General features: G+C 40.0%; 1 protein-coding gene across 2 annotated transcripts in view; it reads right to left on the minus strand.

The window, feature by feature from the left end:
• ELAPOR1 (endosome-lysosome associated apoptosis and autophagy regulator 1) overlaps nt 1-21090 on the minus strand; it is a 70386-nt gene that overhangs the window by 39587 nt on the left and 9709 nt on the right. The window lies entirely within an intron of this gene.

Genomic DNA, 21090 nt, shown 5'->3' on the forward strand with positions numbered 1-21090 from the left:
AACCAAAGCAGGGAAGGAAAACTGCAGTTTTATAGTATCTAACATACTAAACCACAATCACTATCAGAAAACGCATCGGGCATTTTCTTGCAGGATATAGGACTTTTTTGAGTGGATGGGAGAGGACCCCTATACATAGTCAAGAGATATAGAAAACTAACTTGTGGTTGCCATCTAGTAGTTTCCTGGATGTTGAAGACCAGACCTCTAGCTCTTTTACACACAACTACTATCCTAATATGCCTAGTAATCAACAGAAACAGATTGTGCTACTGACCATACTACAAAACTGTGAAATCTAGATTCCAAAGCTATCTCCATATTTCCTCATGTAGCAATAGAATAGGACATAATACAATCAGCCCAACTTCAGACCTTCCTTCCTTCCTTCCTTCCTTCCTTCCTTCCTTCCTTCCTTCCTTCCTTCCTTCCTTCCTTCCTTCCTTCCGTCATTCATTCATTCAATTTTTATGCCGCCCTTCTTCTTAGACTCAGGGCGGCTTACAACATGTTAACAATAGCACTTCTTAACAGAGCCAGGCTATTGCCCCCATAGTCCGGGTCCTCATTTTACTCACCTCGGAAGGATGGAAGGCTGAGTCAACCTTGAGCCGGTGATGAGATTTGAACCGCTGACTTACAGATCTACAGTCAGCTTCAGTGGCCTGCAGTACCGCACTCTACCTGCTGCACCACCCTGGCTCATTTGCTTCAGTTCTGACCTTATATGTGCCTATTGTATGCCAGTAATGGTGGATTTTACAGCAATCAAACTAGACAATCCCAATGTCAAAAATAATTGAAGCCAAATCTGACATCTAAAGAGTAAGCCTAGTACTATAAATGTTTGTCAGTAGGTGTGGGTAAAAGAATCAACATCAATTCCAAAGTTAATTGTTACCAATTATGCAAGGATTTCTGTGAATTTGGGCATTACTGCCCAAATGAGCCTTGGTGGTGCAGTGGTGACAGTGTGGTATAATATAAGCTGCTTCTGCTGACTGCTGGCTGTAGTTCACCAGTTCAAATCTCACCAGTCTCAAGGTTGACTCAGCCTTCTGTCCTTCCGAGATGGGTAAAATGAGGACCCAGATTGTTGGGGGTAATATGCTGACTTGTAAAACTGCTTAGAGAGGGTTATAAAGCACTGTGAAGTGGTATATAAGTCTAAGTGCTATTGCTAAATTAAACAAATACATTAACTTCATATTATCACTCAACTTGCTTTCCGTTTCTCCCATACACATTCAGGAAGTTATGTAGTTTCTGATTCAAAATGATACAGGAAATCTTTCAAACACAACTTGAAAAAGAGAACACTAAAGATCTAGGACCAAAATGTTTGTTTTAATATCACGTGTGCTTGTAACTGCCTCTCTTCAATACCATTTTAATTTGCATTGGTCCCTTTAAGACCTAAATATTTCACCAAACAAAATTATATTTATTCTAGGACAATAGAGATTAACATAACAATGCACATTATTCATGAAACACTTCCCTGAAACCCCAGATGTGGAGTTTTCCTGAGAAAGAAAAATAACTCTATTTCTTTAGTGTTCTAAATGGATGAACACTCAAAATATATCTGTGTCTTGCAGTACAGTATTCTAATCTAAACAGCATAAGATTGCGCATCAATTGAGCATCAATGCAAATGCATACACACTATAAATGCAGAGTCCTGGTAGCACAGTGGTTAGACTGCTGTATTGCATGCTAATTCTGCTGACAGCCTGGAGTTTGATCCTGACAGTGCTCAAGGTTGACTCAGCCTTCCATCTTTTCGAGGATGATAAAATGAGGACCCAGATTGTTGGGGGAAATATGCTGACTCCATAAACCACCCAGAGACCACTATAAAGCACTATGGGGTGGTATATAAGTCTGCTATTGCTATATAAAAATCTCTTCCACTTCCTTGCCAACATGCTGTAAATTGTTAACTGGGGGGCAGAGAAGAAGGACTAGGAAATGAGCCGAGTCCTTTTAAGTACCATATTTCTATGTTTTTACTGGCTAAATCAATCAATCACTGGATTTCTGCAACAGAGATTTTACAGATTGTTCTGCATATGTATTATGATATTTCTTTGGACTATAAAATGTGGGCATGTTACGCTAAGCTTGGCTAACCAAGCTACAAATAGCCTGAAAACTTTATTGCATCCATGGGTGGAATCAGAGGAAAAGTACAAATGGGTATGATGGTGAGCACTTTGGGTTTAATGACTGTAACTGCAGGTTGGATGTAGTTAACTTACATGGCTACCCTAATATTGGATTGAAACCTTTCAACTATCCAGGAAGTTTAAATAATTACCTTCTTCAAATAAAATAATGGTTATTAGGTCAGGTTGTCTAAGTTCTGAGTCAACAGAAAGAAAACATACAGCTGTGCCAAAGAATGACTTCAGGCATAACAAGCATTGCCATCTGAATGCATGATTGGCTCCACATGGGAAGCATGCTAAGACTGCATCTGCCACCTGTGCAGCTGCCCTTACTTCAGACTGATCTAGTTTTGTTTAAAAAAAAATCTATAGGCAACACATTGTACGGCAGGAATATGTGAACTGAACTACAATGCATAGATAGCACCCTTAGTATTGATCTATCTCCAGCTTACTTTGAGCTCTTTGAGAAACTTTGAGATGACTGGACCTTTGAAAAGTGTTCGGAAACTTCAGATCGTGCAGAATGCGGCTGTGAGAGCCATCGTGGGGCTTCCTAGATTCGCCCACGTTTCTGCAACACTCCGCGGCCTGCACTGGCTGCCGATTGGTTTCCGGTCACAATTCAAAGTGTTGGTAATGACCTTTAAATCCCTACATGGCATTGGGCCAGAATACATCCGGAACCGCCTTCTACCGCACAAATCCCAGCGGCCGATAAGGTCCCACAGAATTGGCCTTCTCCGGGTCCCGTCGACTAAACAATGTCGTTTGGCGGACCCCAGGGGAAGAGCCTTCTCTGTGGCGGCCCCGGCCCTCTGGAATCAACTCCCCCCAGAGATTAGAACGGCCCCCACCCTCCTTGTCTTTCGCAAATTACTTAAGACCCACCTTTGTCGCCAGGCATGGGGGAGTTAGGATATTCCTTCCCCCAGGCCATTACAAGTTATGTATGGTATGTTTGTGTGTATGTTTGGTTTTTATAATAAGGGTTTTTAGTTGTTTTATTAAATTGGATTGTTACATGTTGTTTTTTATCATTGTTGTTAGCCGCCCCGAGTCTGCGGAGAGGGGCAGCATACAAATCCAATAAATAAAATAAATAAATAAAATAAGATCCCTCCCCAACCCTGATTAAAGCCATTCCACAATAACTCTCTCTTTCTAATAATCTACAGAATTCTTAGAAGATATAAACCAAGCTTTAAATTTATTGTTAAATAAAAATTATATTGTCTGAAGAACACTTGGTTCAAAGCTAGCAGAGTGGGGAGTTCCGGCTTCCCAATTTAAAGATTAATCTAGGGTTGTAAGGAACACATAAAGCCAATTTTAAGCAAAACAGCAACAACAACAAAAGATAGCTCTAGGGGTAAATATTATTTTCCCCAAGATGTGAATTTCATGAGGATCGATCAAGCCCACACCTTTAGTCTCCCATTACATTTTCTAACCTGGTTTAATCTTGTTTCTTGGACCTTGCTGTGTACATCCATATGGAAGAACAGCTGTTACATGGGCGAAGTGTTCTCTGCAGCTAATCACCTTGAAAACGAATACCTTCCCAACAGAAGCCAGGAAAGGGATGTTTATGCAGGAGTTAAAACTAACACTGAAAGCAAATACAGTCAGCTGGAAAATTGATCATAACTGTATGACAAAAAGAGAAATTAAGCCTATTGCTAAGTATTTTGTATCATCATCACCCTTATCTTAAAACAAAGAAAATGGCTTGGACCTTAAAGTGCAGGAAATTAAATATGTTATTTTGGAATTTTTTTATCAATAACAATGTACTGTATATATACATATACAGTATATTCAAGGCTTATTTTATCTGCATAGGACATGCTAGAAAAACAACAGGAACAGTGAAAAGGGACCTTGTTTGTTTGTTTGTTTATGTCCCCTTTATTTTTATTTATAAATAACTGAAGGTGGCAAACACGCCCAATACTGCTTCTTCCTCCCATTTTTCCTACAGCAACCTTGCGAGGTCATAGCCTGTATTGTATTGAGCTGCAGACTTCATTAAATACTTGGTATAGGTTTTGTTCCCAATTGCCATTCACACTTGGAACTTAGTATGTGCACAAGGAGGCTACCTGTGCAGAATCAAATGTACAAAGACCTTATCTGTGCAATCTGTAAATACACAACCACTGTACTTTTGGAATCCAAGAAATCTCGAACTGCAAGCTCTGAAGAAAATGGAAAGAGGATAAGAGATCAGAGTTTTTAAATACCCCAGTTTGGGAGAGAGGTCAATATTGTCCCAATAAACAGAGCACAGTGACCTTCTGTATATTTCTGTAAGCTCTCTTCCCCATTAGATCGTCAGATAACATGTTACTCCAAATGACCATAAGCAACCTAGTTCTGTAACAAAATTGAGAACCATTTGAGAACTGGAAGCAATACTTAACATTGGGGTTTTTTTTATGCATGCATGGGTCACAGTAGTAAACTATGCAGAATGGAGTGATAATTTTTTTTGTCTTGGTTTTTCAGGAGAATTTTAAAGTGTTCGAGTTTAACACTTTAAAATTTAACATTAAAGTTTAATTTAACACTAACGAATTGAATTTTTAAATTGTTGTTCATTTAAGTTAAACCTATTGCTTTGGATTAGGTTTGAGTGTTTTGTCTCAAATGAAAGGAAAGAAAAACACACTGCAATTTTCAGTAATTATGGAAGCTGGGAGAGTTATAAAAATGGGATTTGATTAGGTCTTCAGTTGACCTACGTATAGAGCACAGGAGCCGTTTTTCAGTGTAGGGCCCTAATTAATTTATTTGTTCAATTTATTACACTCTCAATCACCAAGGCAACTCCAGGCAGTTTACAGTTTAAAAAAAACAAGTTTAAAACATGCAGTAAGAAAATATCGCTCACCTCTCTGGAAAACCAATATTGTAATACAAAACAAGATAGACCATGCATAGTCACAATGCCCTGTCTAAGTTTTGAAAAAAAAACTCAGGTCTTAATAGCTTTTTTTACTTTTAAGGACAACACGATTGAAGCTCTACAGAAATCAGGGGAGGGGACACTAGATCACAGGTCTGAGAGGGCAAACAAGGAAAGTTGTTGAGGTCATACCATAAAATATGATATTTCTTTACTGATGGGGCCTGGAATACACCAAATAAATGGGGGTCTGGAGTAACCCAATAATTTCCCTCTTGACAGTAACTATTCATAGAATTAAAAATGGTAGCCTTAGTTTCTTAGAAAAATCAAAGGTGCCATTTTGGATTGAAAGAATACTTTATGCAGATGGTTGTTTTTGTTAAAAAAAGAACCATTAACAAGAAATTGTATTGAGCAGCCCAGAACTGATTGTAGAAACATCTCAGTTTTTGCAAGCTCCCAAAAGTTTCAAAATATTAAGAAAAGATCATCTAGAAAGGGAAGAACTGAAAAATTGCTGCAATATAAACTATTCCAAGCATAATCAAGAAAATAGGATTACTTTACAATTTCTGAAATGTTAGGCTAGTTACCTTAAAGATTAGTAAAAATCTACTTTCTGAGAAAAATATATATATATATAAGGCAGCCCCCCTGCATAACAAACAAACAAAAAAGGCAAACCAAAGCTTACTTGAACTTCCAGAAAGATACAATAGATGTTCAGTTCTAATAGCAATAGCATTTATTATTTATTTATTATTTGTTGATTTGACTTCTATGCCGCCCAATTCCGTGGGACTCAGGGCGGCTTACAACAGTATAAAAATACGACACAATACAGTGGTACCTCTACCTAAGAACGCCTCTACTTACGAACTCTTCTAGATAAGAACTGGGTGTTCAGGATTTTTTTGCCTCTTCTCAAGAACCATTTTCCATTTACAAACCCAAGCCTCCAAAACTGTAACTGGAAAAGGCAGGAAGAAACTTCCATGGGGCCTCTCTAGGAATCTCCTGGGAGAAAACAGGGACAGAAAAGGTGGGGAGAAGCCTCTGTGGGGCCTCTCTAGGAATCTCCTGGGAGGAAACAGGGCCTCCACCCTCCCTGTGGTTTCCCCAATCACACACATTATTTTCTTTTACATTGATTCCTATGGGAAAAATTGCTTCTTCTTACAAACTTTTCTACCTAAGAACCTGGTCACGGAACGAATTAAGTTCGTAAGTAGAGGTACCACTGTACCAATAGTGAGAAGAAGTTGGTATTTGTTCTGCCTGACTGGCTCAGGCAATTCGTAATAGTCCAAGGGGAAAAAATCAAACACACACCTGCTCTGCTAATCAGCAAACTTGTATTAAATAAACAAAAAAGGGTTACTCAAAACAGTTCTTAGTGTCCAAAAACAATGATAGTGCAAGGCTTACTTCAGCCGCATACAAAAACACAGGAAAAAACAAACAAAGACAACCTGGAATGAGTAAAGACGTTTCAGGAGTCCTTTTGAATCTTTGAAGCAAACAGCAAGTCCCAGAGTTTTCACCTCCCACTTGTTTGAAAAAGCTGGGTTGAAAACTCCCAACGGCACGGAACAGAAACTTCAGAGCAGGAACCACAAAATAACACAGATAAACAGCCACAGTTTGCCTTGGGCCTCTGTTCCCTTTTATCCCTTTAGCCCTCATTAAGGAAACCACACCCAGCCCTCAGTATAAGAACCACACCCAGCCCAGGTGCTACTATGATGACTTGTAATACTCCTTCAGTCGATCCCTTCTCTGCATAGCTCTTCTGCTATGCAGATCAATATATTGATCTGCAGAAGTATCCAGAGACGAAAGACTGTCTGAGGGACTGTATGCCAAATCCCCTGGGCTGTCTGCTGAATCCTGCGTACCAGTGGCCTCGTCCTCCGGGCTGTCTGCCACATCTTCCTGGCTGTCAGCCAGGCTTTCGCATTCAGTGTGTGCCGCGTCTCTCCCATCTGTGGGAGCAACGGCTGGCCCAGGCCCAAACACAACAGTATTGAATTCTAAAAACACTAAAGCAATAAGAATATAATAAAACCCCAATTGTAAAACCCACAAACAATCCAATCAACTAAACATTCTTACCTATCAACACAATTTGGCCGTGACAGATGGTAGTATTCACGGCCCCCAGGCCAACTGGCAAAGCCAGGTCTTCACAGCCTTTCAGAAGGCCAGTAGGGTGGGGGCACTCTACTGTCTTTATATACCACACCGATACTGCTTTACAGCATGCCCTAGTTTTATTCATACTGAATTACAAAAATGTATTTTAAATACTGTAGAACTGCCTTTGAAGACAACTGTGCTGTCAAAGTTACCATGGGTTGTGAATAACTGGGTCATCCTTCCTTTACCATTATCATATTACATCTTTATCAGATACACTAATTGCCAGGGCATTTCTCAGAATACCAGTTTTGATCGTTTGGGTCCCGGTTATTTGAAGCATCAAAAATATCTCAACAAGCTCATCAAATGTTAAGGGAGACTCCTTGGCCCATCACGAACATCAGAGGGCTGGCAAACACTAAAGCAGAAATCCTCAGTTGTTTTGGAGGAGTATGAATTTTGAAACTATCGCGGATGTCTTCACAAAATGGCACTCACGTGGGCAAAGAATGTCAAAAAAGCACTCGTTTGGTAAAGCAACCCTAAGGCAGACATGAACCTGCCAGTGCTTCCATGGGATGTGAAATAATGTTTGGCCTCCAAGTGTATTCAATTACCTAGTGCTCTACAGTGGTACCTCTACCTACAAACACCTCTACTTACGAACTTTTCTAGATAAGAACCAGGTGTTTAAGATTTTTTTGCTTCTGCTCAAGAACCATTTCCCACTTACAAACCTGAACCTCTGAAACTGTAACCCGAAAAGGTGGGGAGAAGTCTCTGTGGGGCCTCTCTAGGAATGTCCTCGGAGGAAACAGAGCCAGAAAAGGCGGGGAGAAGCCTCCGTGGGGCCTCTCTAGGAATCTCCTGGGAGGAAATAGGGCCTCCACCCTCCCTATGGTTTCCCCAATTGCACGCATTATTTGCTTTTACATTGATTCTTATGGTAAAAGTTGCTTCTTCTTACAAACGTTTCTACTTAAGAACCTGGTCACGGACCGAATTAAGTTCGTAAGTAGAGGTACCACTGTACTGGAGAAAAATTGATACTATATTAATATTTTTGATATGTATTCTTTTGTACTTGTAAACAGCCTTCAAAAGTCTATGATCGTGAAAAATATTTCTGTATATAGACAGAAAATTATTGCCTCCCACGAACACTTATTCCATAGTGTCATCTCTTTAAAGTGTCATGGAACTCTATTTTTTTTTCAATAAAAAGAAATGTCAAGTTAGGAGAGAAAATATAATATACTCTATTTGGTGCTTTGATTCTGCTTTTGGTTAATATGTCAGTCTTAGCTCTTGTTTTTAAAAGAGAATGACATTACAATTAATTCTTGGTTACCTTTTATGACACTTTTCTTCACATGTCATTTTATCAGCATCACATTTCACTGGAAGTTTTTATATTAAGTTTCAATGCTTTGTCAACTCTTCCAATACTTTTTAAATAGCTTTTTGAGATATGTTTCAGCTTTCTTCTTCAACTGACATTTCCTTTTATGAAAAAAATAATATTGCAACCTTAAAGAATCATTATTGTAATATTTTTTTTCTCAGGAAGCAATCAGGGATGGGCTGCTGGGGATTCATGGAGGGTTTGGAAGAAACTCTAGCTAAGATGCAGTTTGGAGAATCCCCAAATTCCACTCCTGGCTGGCCCCGCCCTGCCCACCCCTCCCAGGAGTTCCTATGCGGCCCATTTTGGATGCGTGTAAGTGCAAGGCACGCTTATGTAGTTGTATGTGGAAAACATGCCGGCCTTTAAAAGCAGCGCTTCTTTGGAGATACTGTACTAAATTTTATTATTTGCCTAACAAAAACAGTAATGAACAGTTGTGAGTTTATTGTGTATCAGTGGCAAAACAACAACACTGTAGATCTGTAGGTCAGCGGTTCAAATCTCATCACCGGCTCAAGGTTGACTCAGCCTTCCATCCTTCCAAGGTGGGTAAAATGAGGACCTGGATTGTGGGGGCAATATGCTGGCTCTGTTAAAAAGGGCTATTGCTAACATGTTGTAAGCCGCCCTGAGTCTAAGGAGAAGGGCGGCATAAAAATTGAATAAATAAATAAAAATCGAATAAATGAACACTTCTGAAAGAACTTTAACATTCTTTAAAGATCAGATCTTTTTTAAAAAAAAAAATTCACTGCATATAGTAGTCATTTAAAGTTACCCTATTTTTCAGAATATAAGACACATCTTTTCCCCCTAAAAAAGGGTGGAAATGTCAGTAGGTCTTACATAGCGAATGCAGTCATTTTTCCTGTCCCGAAGCCCCACCTCCTGCCTGCAGAGAACACCTGGGTGCTGGGGAATGGCCAAAATGCCCCCATTTTTGAAAAAAAATGGGGCTGTTTTTGCCTTCTAATTAGCCCATCTAGCATGACTGGAGGAGGAATTCTAGGAGTTGAAGTCTACCAGTCTTAAAGTTGCCAACCGCTTCTTTTATACTTTTGCGGTTCCCGCCAAAGCAAGGAGCAGCCGCGTCTGAGCCAATCAGGAGCGACTTCCTGACTCAGGCTCAGACAGCGCTTTAAACAGGACGAAACTATTTACATTTGAAACAAGGTAGCCATTACGGACACAACACTTTGGGTTAGGGATTAGAGGTGCAAGGGTATTTAAACCTTAAACTTGGCAAGTTTAAGACTTGGGGACTTCAACTCTCATTCCTGAGCTAGCATGACTGGGGGAGGAATTCTGGGAGTTGAAGTCCACAAGTCTTAAACCTGTCAAGTTTGAAGTTTGTAAAAAATGTACATAGTTGTAAAAAGTATACATGTTTGTAAAAAGTATTCTGCTACACTGGTATTTTAGTAAATAATATATTACTACACCATTTGGTTCAGAATACGTTTTTCCTTGTTTTCCACCTCTAAAACATCTTATACCCCAGTGCGTCTTATACTCTAAAAATAAAGTAATTCATCACATTTAAATGAAAAATACATGCATAAATATCTTAGGGACTTAAGATGTGAAATATATATTTTTTGACCATACTCTGCAAACACTCCTGTTTTTAACTTTTTTTAACAGATCCAAATCTCTGGAACTGCATTCACATTTTCTTAAACAAATAAGAGACCTTTAAATGTCATTCCCCAAAACTAGTTGTCAAACTAGTGTGTAGAAATACTTTTGTTTTTAGGCTGATGGAAAATTATATGTAAAACACTAGCACTTCAAAATAGCAGTTGAAAATAAAATCCTTTGAAGTTTTACTATTGCAGCATTTAAATAGGCCGAAAAGGAAAAGGGTGTCAGCAGTTATTATATACTGTCTATTTGATAGGGATGATTTTTGAAATCCTTGATCTTACTCAGCATATTTACATCTCCATACTACAGAAAGATGCAGCTATATGCAATTTCTTCTGGTACGTTTTATTTCAGTTGAGCAACTTCAGTCTTCAAAAGAAAATTCATTTTCAGGTGACAGAACACTCTAGATATCATGCTTTGGAAAAATATACAATTATCCTCTGTATTTCTCCAGAGAATACAAATATTCCTTCAGATAAACACTTTCAAGGAAGGAAAAAATGTCCCCCGGTTCCTAAACACTCCACGGCAGAAGTGGGTTCCTACTGGTTGGGAGTGGTTCTATAGAACCGGCAATAACTTGGCGAGAAGCTGGGAAGTTTTCACTCCAGTCCGACAAGGAAGTGGAGCAGGGAAATTCTGATTGGCTCCTTCCCAAAAGAGCTCCCTATTTAAACACCTGCCAAAAGCAGGCAGGGACTGATGTTTGCTCACTATAACCAATAAAGAGCTGAAGTCTCACTGCCAGTCTCCTGCTTCTTCAGTATCTGAAATCAACAGTAGCGATGGTGGAGGTGGGATACTGAAGATTTTTAAACAAAGGCAATGCAGCCCGGCTGGAAGGAAGTGTCGGACCACAAGGCGCCAGATTCAAACTGATCAAAAAAGCAGCAGCCAACTAGAGCATTGTGATGTCACCCTACCATCTGCCAACCCCACTTGATAGAGAAAATGAATCATGGGACAACTATAGGGCAAGATTCTGCTGTTTCCTGGGAGCTAATTATTTGGTGAATCTTACAGATAACAGGAAGATGGACATGTTCCTGAGCCATTGTGGGCCCAAGGTTTTTAATAGAGCAGTAGCATTAATGGAGCCCAAAACTATAAAAATAGTTACTTGGACGAAGCTACAGGAGGTATTCAAGAAGCACTATGATCCGGCACCTTCAAAATTTGTTAGCCGGTACGAATTCAGCGATCGCTTGCAGCAGGAACGAGAAAGCATAAATGACTCAATGGCTGAACTGAGAAAAGCTGCAATCCGTTGCAAATTTTAGAATCTAGATGAAGCACTACTCTTCCAGCTCATTCGTGGGGCGCATGATATGAGGTTACAAAAAAAGACTCCTAGCGAAGAGCGATGAGTTAATCCTGAAGGCAGCAGTAGAGGAAGCCAGGGCAGCCTAGACATCTAATAAGGCTGCTGAAGCCCTGCGCCGAAGGAGCACTCCAATTAAAAGTGGGTCCTGAAGTTTGCAAGATTCAAGAAAAGGACATTGCTGCTAAACAACCTGAATGTGAAGAAGACAACGAAGAGATATACTACATGGGCCATAGAAGATACTTTCAGTGAAAAATAAATAGAAAAATATGTTACACTATCATTATGATTTGTTAATTAGAAATGATCTATTTGTAAAATGAAAGGAATGATATAATGTTTAAGCAAAGAAAGAAGATAATATAATTTAAATTCTTAATAATAACCTTCCCCCCCCCCCATATTGCTATTGTTATAATTAGATCAAAGGCATGATATGAACCAATATTTCTTTTTCTTGTTGTATGAAGAGAAGTAAATTTGGAAGTTTCCTTGTAAAGGGCAGTCATATTAAATGAGGGTTAAAAAAACATGAATGAGATAAGTAAGAATATAAGAAATGAACTGAAGCACTATGGCATAGTTTTAGTAGAAAAAAGCAAATAGTCAAGAGAAATTTTGATAGCTAATAGCATTTTGAACCCGAATGAGAACAGAAAACAATCTTTGAAATCCGGATGACAAAATTAGAAAAGGAGGTAGCACAAGATAAATGATGTATACTAAAACAAAATAGATAAATAATTAAGAATTTTGATTAAGAATTTAGCAATTGATACTATATTGTATTGTATTTCTAATTTGAAGGTATATGAATTTGTATTTCTGTAAGGTGTGGAGGAAAAAAATAAAAAAATAATACCCCCAGAAGGGAGGTGCGGAAACCAGGGTCTTGTTTTAGTTGTGGGGGGCAGCACCCCCAAGCAAATTGCCAGTTTCGCAACACCATTTGCCGCAGATGTTGGAAATTTGGACACATAGTGAGAGTTTGCAAAGCACCGTGTTTTCTGTCCAGAGGTTCCGGGTGAAACTACTACCTGACTGAGCCGAGGAGAGATGAGAGAGGCCTAAACAGATCAGCCAGCAGCTACATTCCCCAACCAGGGTTAAATTACATCAGGGTCAGTAGTGAGTTGCTACTGGAATGGGCCACTCTATAGAGTGATATGAAAATTGAGCTGCACGCGTAGCTTCACATGACCAGCGGGCGCATGCGCCCACCCTAGATTTGGCTTCTGCACATGCGCAGGAAACCAAATCTCACGTGAGGATGCTCATGCATGCAAGATTTCACTGTTTTTTGGTGTTGCGTGAAAGCAAAGAAATTGCCAGAAATCTTGTGCGCATGAGCATCCTCGCACAAGATTTCGCTTCCTGTGCATATGCAGAAGCCGAATCTTGCACTGACATGTGCGCGCCCGCGCCAGTCTCCGGGAGCATACCAGTAGCATCGGCGACGAGGAACCCTTGCCTGATCAGGGTGAACTAAGTGAAGGATCAGAACAGTGCACCGATCTACATTACTGTGTAGGGGAAGGTTCCCCCTGTGAGATGCAGATAGATAAGGGCTCATCAATAACGATTGTGTCCTGAGAAACTGCCAAGCGGACCATGCCTAACCTTAGCCTGGTGAGGATCTCAGACCACCAAGGAAACCGAATCCCAGTGTTGGGAATCAAAAGGATGACCATAAAATATGATGACCAAGAAACAAGCCTACTGCTGACAATAGCCCGTGACCACATTCCAAGCCCACTGGGTCGAGATTGGTTCAGAACTCTCCAAATGAAGGTGACTCAAGATGAGAAGACAATTATGGGCAGTTGTGGTGACCTGTTACAGGAGTTCCAGGATACCTTCGACTCAGCGCTGGGCAAGTATGTGGGCACCCCAATTTCCTTTAATTTAGACCCCAACACACAGCCGATAAGGCTAAGGCCCCTTTGCACTTAAGCCATTGATCGACAAAGAATTAGATAGGGTAAAAGCTCAGGGAGTCTTAGAACCTGTCAATCATGCTAAATGTGAAACCCTAGTACAGTGGAACCCCGACATAAGAGCTGCTCTACTTAAGAGCAACTCGAGATAAGAGCTGGGAGGGGAGATATATTTTTGTTCTACTTACAAGCCCAAATTCGAGATACAAGCGCCAAGGAGCTGTCTCCTGAAGCCAAACGCTAACTTCCGCGTTCGGCTTCAGGAGACAGCTGTGAAGCGGCGCGCGTGTTTTAAAAGGTTGCAGCCGGCCTGGGGGGCTCGGGGGGGTGCTTGCAGCTTTCTTTCTTGCTCTTTTTCTTTCTCTCTTTTACCTTCCCTTCCTCTATTTCTTCTTTTCTTTCTCCTTCCCACCTTCTTCCCTCCCTCCCTCCCTTCACTCATTCCTCTCTTACTCTCCCCTTTCATAAGTTTCCTTGCTTCCTTCCTCTGTTCCTGTCCCTTCCCCCTTTCTTTCTTTCTTTCTTGCTTTCTTTCTTGCTCTTTTTCTTTCTCTCTTTTACCTTCCCTTCCTCTATTTCTTCTTTTCTTTCTCCTTCCCACCTTCTTCCCTCCCTCCCTCCCTTCACTCATTCCTCTCTTACTCTCCCCTTTCATAAGTTTCCTTGCTTCCTTCCTCTGTTCCTGTCCCTTCCCTCTTTCCTTCCTTCCTTCCCACCCTCCGTCCATTCATTCACCCATTCCTCTCTTGATCGCTTAAAGCCGGTCCCTGGTGGAAAAAGGGTTGGGGACCTCTGTCCTACAGGATTGGGTGGCAGAGAAGTTGAACATATGTAAATTTAAAAGTTTAAGAAAGTTTACAAGTTAAGTGAAAGAAACTTCATTATTCATTTATATGTACATGTACATTTCTTCATTAAAAACATGTCTTTCTGCATAATTTAGACTAACTTTGTGAGTTTTTTGAGGGCTGGAACCAATTAAAATTATTTACATTAATTCCTATGGGGAAAAGTTGTTCGAGATAAGAGCTGCTCGACTTAAGAGCCCAGGTCCGGAACGAATTAAACTCGTATCTCGAGGTACCACTGTAGTGCCAATATTAAGCAGCAATAGGTCTGTGCGCTTATGTGCACATAGCAGTGGGTCTGTGTGCTTATATACACCTGGAACTGGCAGCAACCCAGGCCTGCCATACCCCCAAGCCAGTTCTCTTGGCAGTGCCTATCTTGTTTTTTGCTTCTGCGCATGCGCAGCTCTTTAAAAAGTACTGCACATGTGCATCCAGAGCCATGAAACACGTTCATGGTACACAATGCACCCTGCACCACGTATCCCTGAGCAAACTAGCAGCAGAATAATCCAGAAACCACCCCTGCTCCATAGGCTTAACTTCCCTAAATCTCCATGGTTCACTTTCTCCATCTATGGTGCTGCTGCCCAAAAGTCAATTTAGTATTTGAAATTATGATAACAAAATACAAAGGTGAGACCTGAATAAAACCTTTATGTCATTTGTAAACAACATAGGAAACTAGGATTCTCAAGTGAAATTTTCTGATTGTTTATGCAGAACTTTAATCTGCGATTTTCGTCCTCAAAGTCTTCTAAAAGCTATCATTTTAGTTAGATACTAAGGGAAATAATTTAATACATGAAGAGTAATAAAGTCATTTGCATTTAATGAGTTTATTATTAATTCAATTCAATTAAATCAAATTTACCCTGGCTCCACCAATTTCATGTCTGTTCCTGGCAAGCTAGACTTTGCCTGAAAAAAGTCATGCAGGCCAAGCAATATTCAACTTTTCCAAGCCATTCAATTCGATCTTTATTACAGACACAGACTAGCACAATTCCAAGCAATTTTCTTGGCACACATTTTGGAATACACTAGAAAAATCAAATCAATCTTCACTACAGACATGGGAACAAAGGTACAAAGTTCTCACATTGTTAAACTTAGAATAAGGAGTTTCTCAATTCTCTTACAACTACATTCCAAACTATTCCAGTTGAAGCCCAAAGGATTACAAGCATTTTTCCAATCAGAAAATTAAGCAATGCATCTCAAGTTACCCATCTAGTTAGAAGTTGAGTGAAAGATCAACATGACATTCACAATCATGCAGCAGAACTAATCTACTTGGAGGAGAACCCAGTACTCAGAGTAGCCTCCTTATCATACCAAGATTTTAAAAGGTCTAATTCTCAGTCATGCTTAATAATGAGGAATGAAATACCACATTGCACTCTAATAAATTGTATTTATTTAATGGATGTACAGCTCTTCTGGTTTCACTGTGTACCTAAGTATTACTATTGCTGATAGTTTGGGAAACAATGTTCCTTACAAGATGCCAATTTTATTTAATCCTTTTGTTTAATCCTGGAGCAAAACTGAACATTTTCTATCAGATGCAGGATAGTTTGTATATGATATGTTGAACCACAATTTGTTGGTGATAAAAATAAGGGATTGGCATTGCACAATCCAACATTCTAAATCAGGACAATGGATCAGTTTTATTCATATCTCTTAGGTTACGGGGAATATTTAAAATGTACAATTCCATGCAAAAAAGAATATATTTTTTCCTGCCAGTTTCCTTCAATTTAATAAGAATGTTTTTGAAATTTATTTCAAGTGAGAAGAGAGTGTTGATAACCTGTGATAACTTGTATTTATATAATTGCAAGCTGATCGGGGTTTCTGCATGAAATCTCTTCCATTTCATTCCTTCATCTTTTGCCCAGCATTTGGCAGCTCCCCTGCCTTCCTATACTGTACTTCCTTTTCAATCCCAAGGAAATTTTCTCATTGAGCTTTCAGATAGGAAAATCTAAACAATTAGAAAAGCTTTAGAATAATAGTGAGATTTCCAAACAAGAATGTGAATTTTTAAAAATCTTTTAGCAACTTATTGCTGACAAATGGTCAAGCAGCAAAAATAGACCATCATCTATAGAAAATAGACAATAGGCAATTTTTAAAAAGATCCCCCAGGTTTGATTCAGCACGTGGTTTTAGATGATCTGTAGTTCAATCATATAGTATAAATTCTGCATACAAAAACAGCAGAGACTCTATCTCTGGCATCTCTCAAACAAAGCACGAAAAAACTCTTCTAGGACACCTGTTGCTGTAACTAGTGAGAACCCCTTGAAGACTATCAGAAAATTGAGTAGTTATGAGCGTGCCAAGCTTTGATTATGCTCCATGTCTCCCGAGGGAACTGTATTAGAGGCTGGTAAGCTTCTGGGTTCAACTAAAAAACCTGTATAGTTTGTGTAGCCTAAATTTCCCAGAGACTGCCTGCTTTTGGTAGAATCTGTTATCCATTCAGATCAAGGAGAAAAGCAATGCTAACAAATTCTATGAAACGTCTTTCTTGGGATGCCTACTTGAAATAAACTTCTGGATACAAGAACTATTGAGGCAACATTTATCAAGAATATCTGGTAAAGTTCTTTATATAAAAGTAACTTCAGACTGACTCCAGCACCCGATTTTTAAATCTCCTAGGGATATTTATGGATTAAAAAGGGGTTTTGTGTTTTTGCTAAGCTTAATGACGGTTTGGAAACAACTAGGTCTCTTTGTAAGTCACAGACTGATGCTTCTGGTTTTTCCAGTTTTGCTCAGAAATTGCATTCAGCCTTTTTTCAATGTCAAACATTTAAAGAATTTTAAAAAAATAGAATCTTCCCTGACATTATAGCTATGCCTCCTTTGTCACTTCTTGTCATATTGCTTTTTCGTGGGTATCGTTACGGATATGGCATGCTTTGTTCACTAATTTTTTTAGAGGGAATTCACATGGTGCTATCATCAATTCAGCTTCCACAGGAACCTTCATATTTTCAGAAACTGGAAGTTATTTTATATTTCCATGAAAACGGAAAAGAGGCATGATTTCAACAAGAATAATTTTAGCACTACTTGTATGACTTATTTTAAAGTAGAGTTTTGAAGGTTTTGAAATTTTTAAAAAATTAAGTCTAAAATATGTAGTCCTCAATGTACACCCACAACTGGGACCAGAATTTATGTTGCTAAGCAAAGCAATATTAATTAGTAATAACATAATAAAAAGGAGATATATCTTGATACGTGGTATTTATTTATTTTAATTTTAATTTTAATTTTAATTTTAATTTTAATTTTAATTTTATTTTATTTTAATTTAATTTATTATTTTATTTTATTTTATTATTTTATTTATTTATTTATTTGTTTGATTTCTATGCCACCCCTCTCTGAGGTCTTGAGGCGGCTCACAACATATAATAAACAATATATAATATCTTGAAACCAATTAAAAATCTAAAACTCCAAAAAAGCATTAAAAAAATAAAATAAAATCATTCCATACACTCAATATTCTCTCAACACATTCATTGGCCAGATGGCAAGAATCTAATGGCCCCAGGCCTGGTGGCATAAATGAGTCTTCAGACTCTTATGGAAGGCGAGGAGGTTGGGGGCAGTATGAATTTCCGGGGGGAGCTGATTCCAGAGGGCTGGGGCCCCCACAGAGAAGGGTCTCCGCTTAGGCCCGCCAAACGACATTGACTTGCTGACGGTTTGCTCAGCGATGTGCTGGGGGAGCGCGCACGCGTGGACATGCATTACTTTTAAAAAGCTTCTATGCATGCGCAGAAGCTAAAAACAAGATGGTGGCGCCATAGGCACCGCCAGGAAAAGCAGCTTGGGGGCATGGCAGGGCTGGGTCGCTGCTGGTTGTAGCAAACCAGGCTGCCAAAATACTACCAGTTCTTTAGAATCAGTTCCAAACAGGAGGAACCCACCTCGGATATGTTTGTGCGCCCACAAAGAACAAGTAATCTAGATATTGTTGGACTACATCTTCCAGCAATTCCCTAAAAGAATAATGGTGTATGATGGGAGTTATTCAACAACATGTGCTAAGTCATACATGTATTAATTTAAGGGTTTTAAGGTATTAAAACCCAAGGTGACGGTATGGCTTTTATTATATGGTTTTTAGCATTTCATATTTATTTATTTATTTATTTATTCATTCATTCATTCATTCGTTTGTTTGTTTATTTATTTGATTTTTTTTAAATGCTGCCCTTCTCCTTAGACTCAGGGTGGCTTACAACGTGTTAGCAATAGCACTTTTTAACAGAGCCAGCATATTGCCCCCACAATCCGGGTCCTCATTTTACCCACTTTGGAAGGATGGAAGGCTGAGTCCATTATTATAACTCCACAGTTGACAAACTCATACATTATTGCGGCCAAGTCCTCAAAATGCAATGCACATGTGACCCCCCCACATGTGCCCCCCACATGTGTGCATGGCCTCCTCACAAGCCCCGCCTCCCCACACATACAGAGACTTGACGACCATCTGTCTGGTGGGAGGTACAGGTACATGCATGGCGGAGCTGAAGTGGGGCAACAACTGACATGTCCACAGAGTGGACGCTGTTTGCTACCCGTGGCACATGTGCCATAGGTTTGCTGTCACAGTTATAGACCATGCTTGTTATATTTTAGTACTTCAAAAAGAAACATCACATTGTAGATTAGATTATTGGATTTATATGCCGCCCCTCTCCACAGACTCGGGGCGGCTCACAACAATGGTAAAAACAGTACATAGTAACAAATCTAATATTTAAAAATCTAAATTACAGTTTTAGATTAAAAAGTCCAAAAAAGAAACCCCAATATATAAAAAACAACACACAATCGAATCATACACATATTGTATGATTATGACTTAACAATATGGACACATCTGCTTAGCATTTAGACTGGTTAAGACAGTGCTTCTCAAATAATGGGGCACCCTCCTGGTGGGGTGCAGAGCAATACCAGGGGGGGCGTGTGTGTGACCTCAGGGAACATGTGTGGCCCCTCTCCCCTTTCTCCCGGAGGGGGTGTGTTTTCCCAGTTGCACGCTGCTCCAAGCCCAGAAGAGACGTCAGTCAGGTGGGCATCCTCTGCAGGTGGGCAAAAGCTTTGAATGACACCCTAAAGCCTCCTTCCACACCATTTGCTATGAGCGCCTGGCAGAATGGGCCAGGCCGGCGACCCCAAAACATTAGCTTGGTTAAGCTGGCCTGGCCCTGTGTCAAAAGAGGGCCCTAACCATGGTAACCTATGCCTGCCTAACCGAAAACAGACTCCACTGAGTTCAGTGTGATTTACTCCCAGGTAAGTGGATAGAGCAGCCTTCCCCAGCCAATAGTTTGCTTGCAGCTTATAATAAGCAAAATGATAAATATTAACACTAAAATTCTATTGGGGCTCAGATTGGAGAGTTGGGGCCTCCTGAAATGTTTACTTCTTCCTAGGGTGTGTGTGGTGAGGAGGGCGTTTGCCCAGGTTCGCCTGGTGCACCAGTTGCGGCCCTATTTGGACAGGGAGTCATTGCTCACAGTCACTCATGCCCTCATCACCTTGAGGTTCGATTACTGCAACACTCTCTACATGGGGCTACCTTTGAAAAGTGTTCAGAAACTTCAGATCGTGCAGAATCCGGCCGCGAGAGCCATCGTGGGGCTTCCTAGATTCGCCCACGTTTCTGCAACACTCTGCGGCTTGCACTGGGTGCCGATCGGTTTCCGGTCACAATTCAAAGTGTTGGTAATGACCTTTAAAGCCCTACATGGCATTAGGCCAGAATACATCCGGAACCGCCTTCTACTGCACGAATCCCAGCAGCCGATAAGGTCCCACAGAGTTGGCCTTCTCTGGGTCCCATTGACCAAACAATGTCATTTGGCGGGCCCCGAGGAAGAGCCTTCTCTGTGGCGGCCCCAGCCCTCTGGAATCAAATCCCCCAGAGATTAGAACGGCCCCCACCCTCCTTGTCTTTCACAAATTACTCAAAACCCACCTTTGTCGCCAGGCATGGGGGAGTTATGATATTCCTTCCCCTAGGCCATTATAAGTTATGTATGGTATGTTTGTGTGTATATTTGGTTTTTATAATAAGGGTTTTTAGTTGTTTTATTAAATTGGATTGTTACATGTTGTTTTTTATCATTGTTGTTAGCCGCCCCGAGTCTGCGGAGAGGGGCGGCATACAAATCCAATAAATAAATCCAATAAATAAATAAACCAAAAATAATTGAGAAACTCTGGATTAAGGGCAACAGCCTTAACCAAGGAAAGATTGAAGGCAAACGAAGTCCAGGTGGAAGAAGACGTCATGGCCTCAAATCTAAGGGACTGGTTTGGACAAAACTCAGCAGCACTTTTTGTGCAGCTGTTAATAAAAATAGGATCACCAACGTCCAATGACGGATATGACAGAAAAAGGAGGAGGAGGAGGACAACACCGACTGACAGTACCAATCAGACATGGACTATCAAGCCCCTATTTTTCCATCAATATGCTAACAACTTTTATAATATCTAACCTTTATTTTTAGATTGATTTATGTTTTATAGAATTTAGCAAAAACATTCAGGTAAGAGATCAGCATCACTATACCACTACATCTTCATAGAAAATGTCAGAAATAAATGCCAGAAAGAAGGTAATAATATTAAAGATTC

This window comes from Erythrolamprus reginae, chromosome 3 (genome assembly GCF_031021105.1).
Source record: "Erythrolamprus reginae isolate rEryReg1 chromosome 3, rEryReg1.hap1, whole genome shotgun sequence".
Classification (NCBI taxonomy): domain Eukaryota; kingdom Metazoa; phylum Chordata; class Lepidosauria; order Squamata; family Dipsadidae; genus Erythrolamprus; species Erythrolamprus reginae.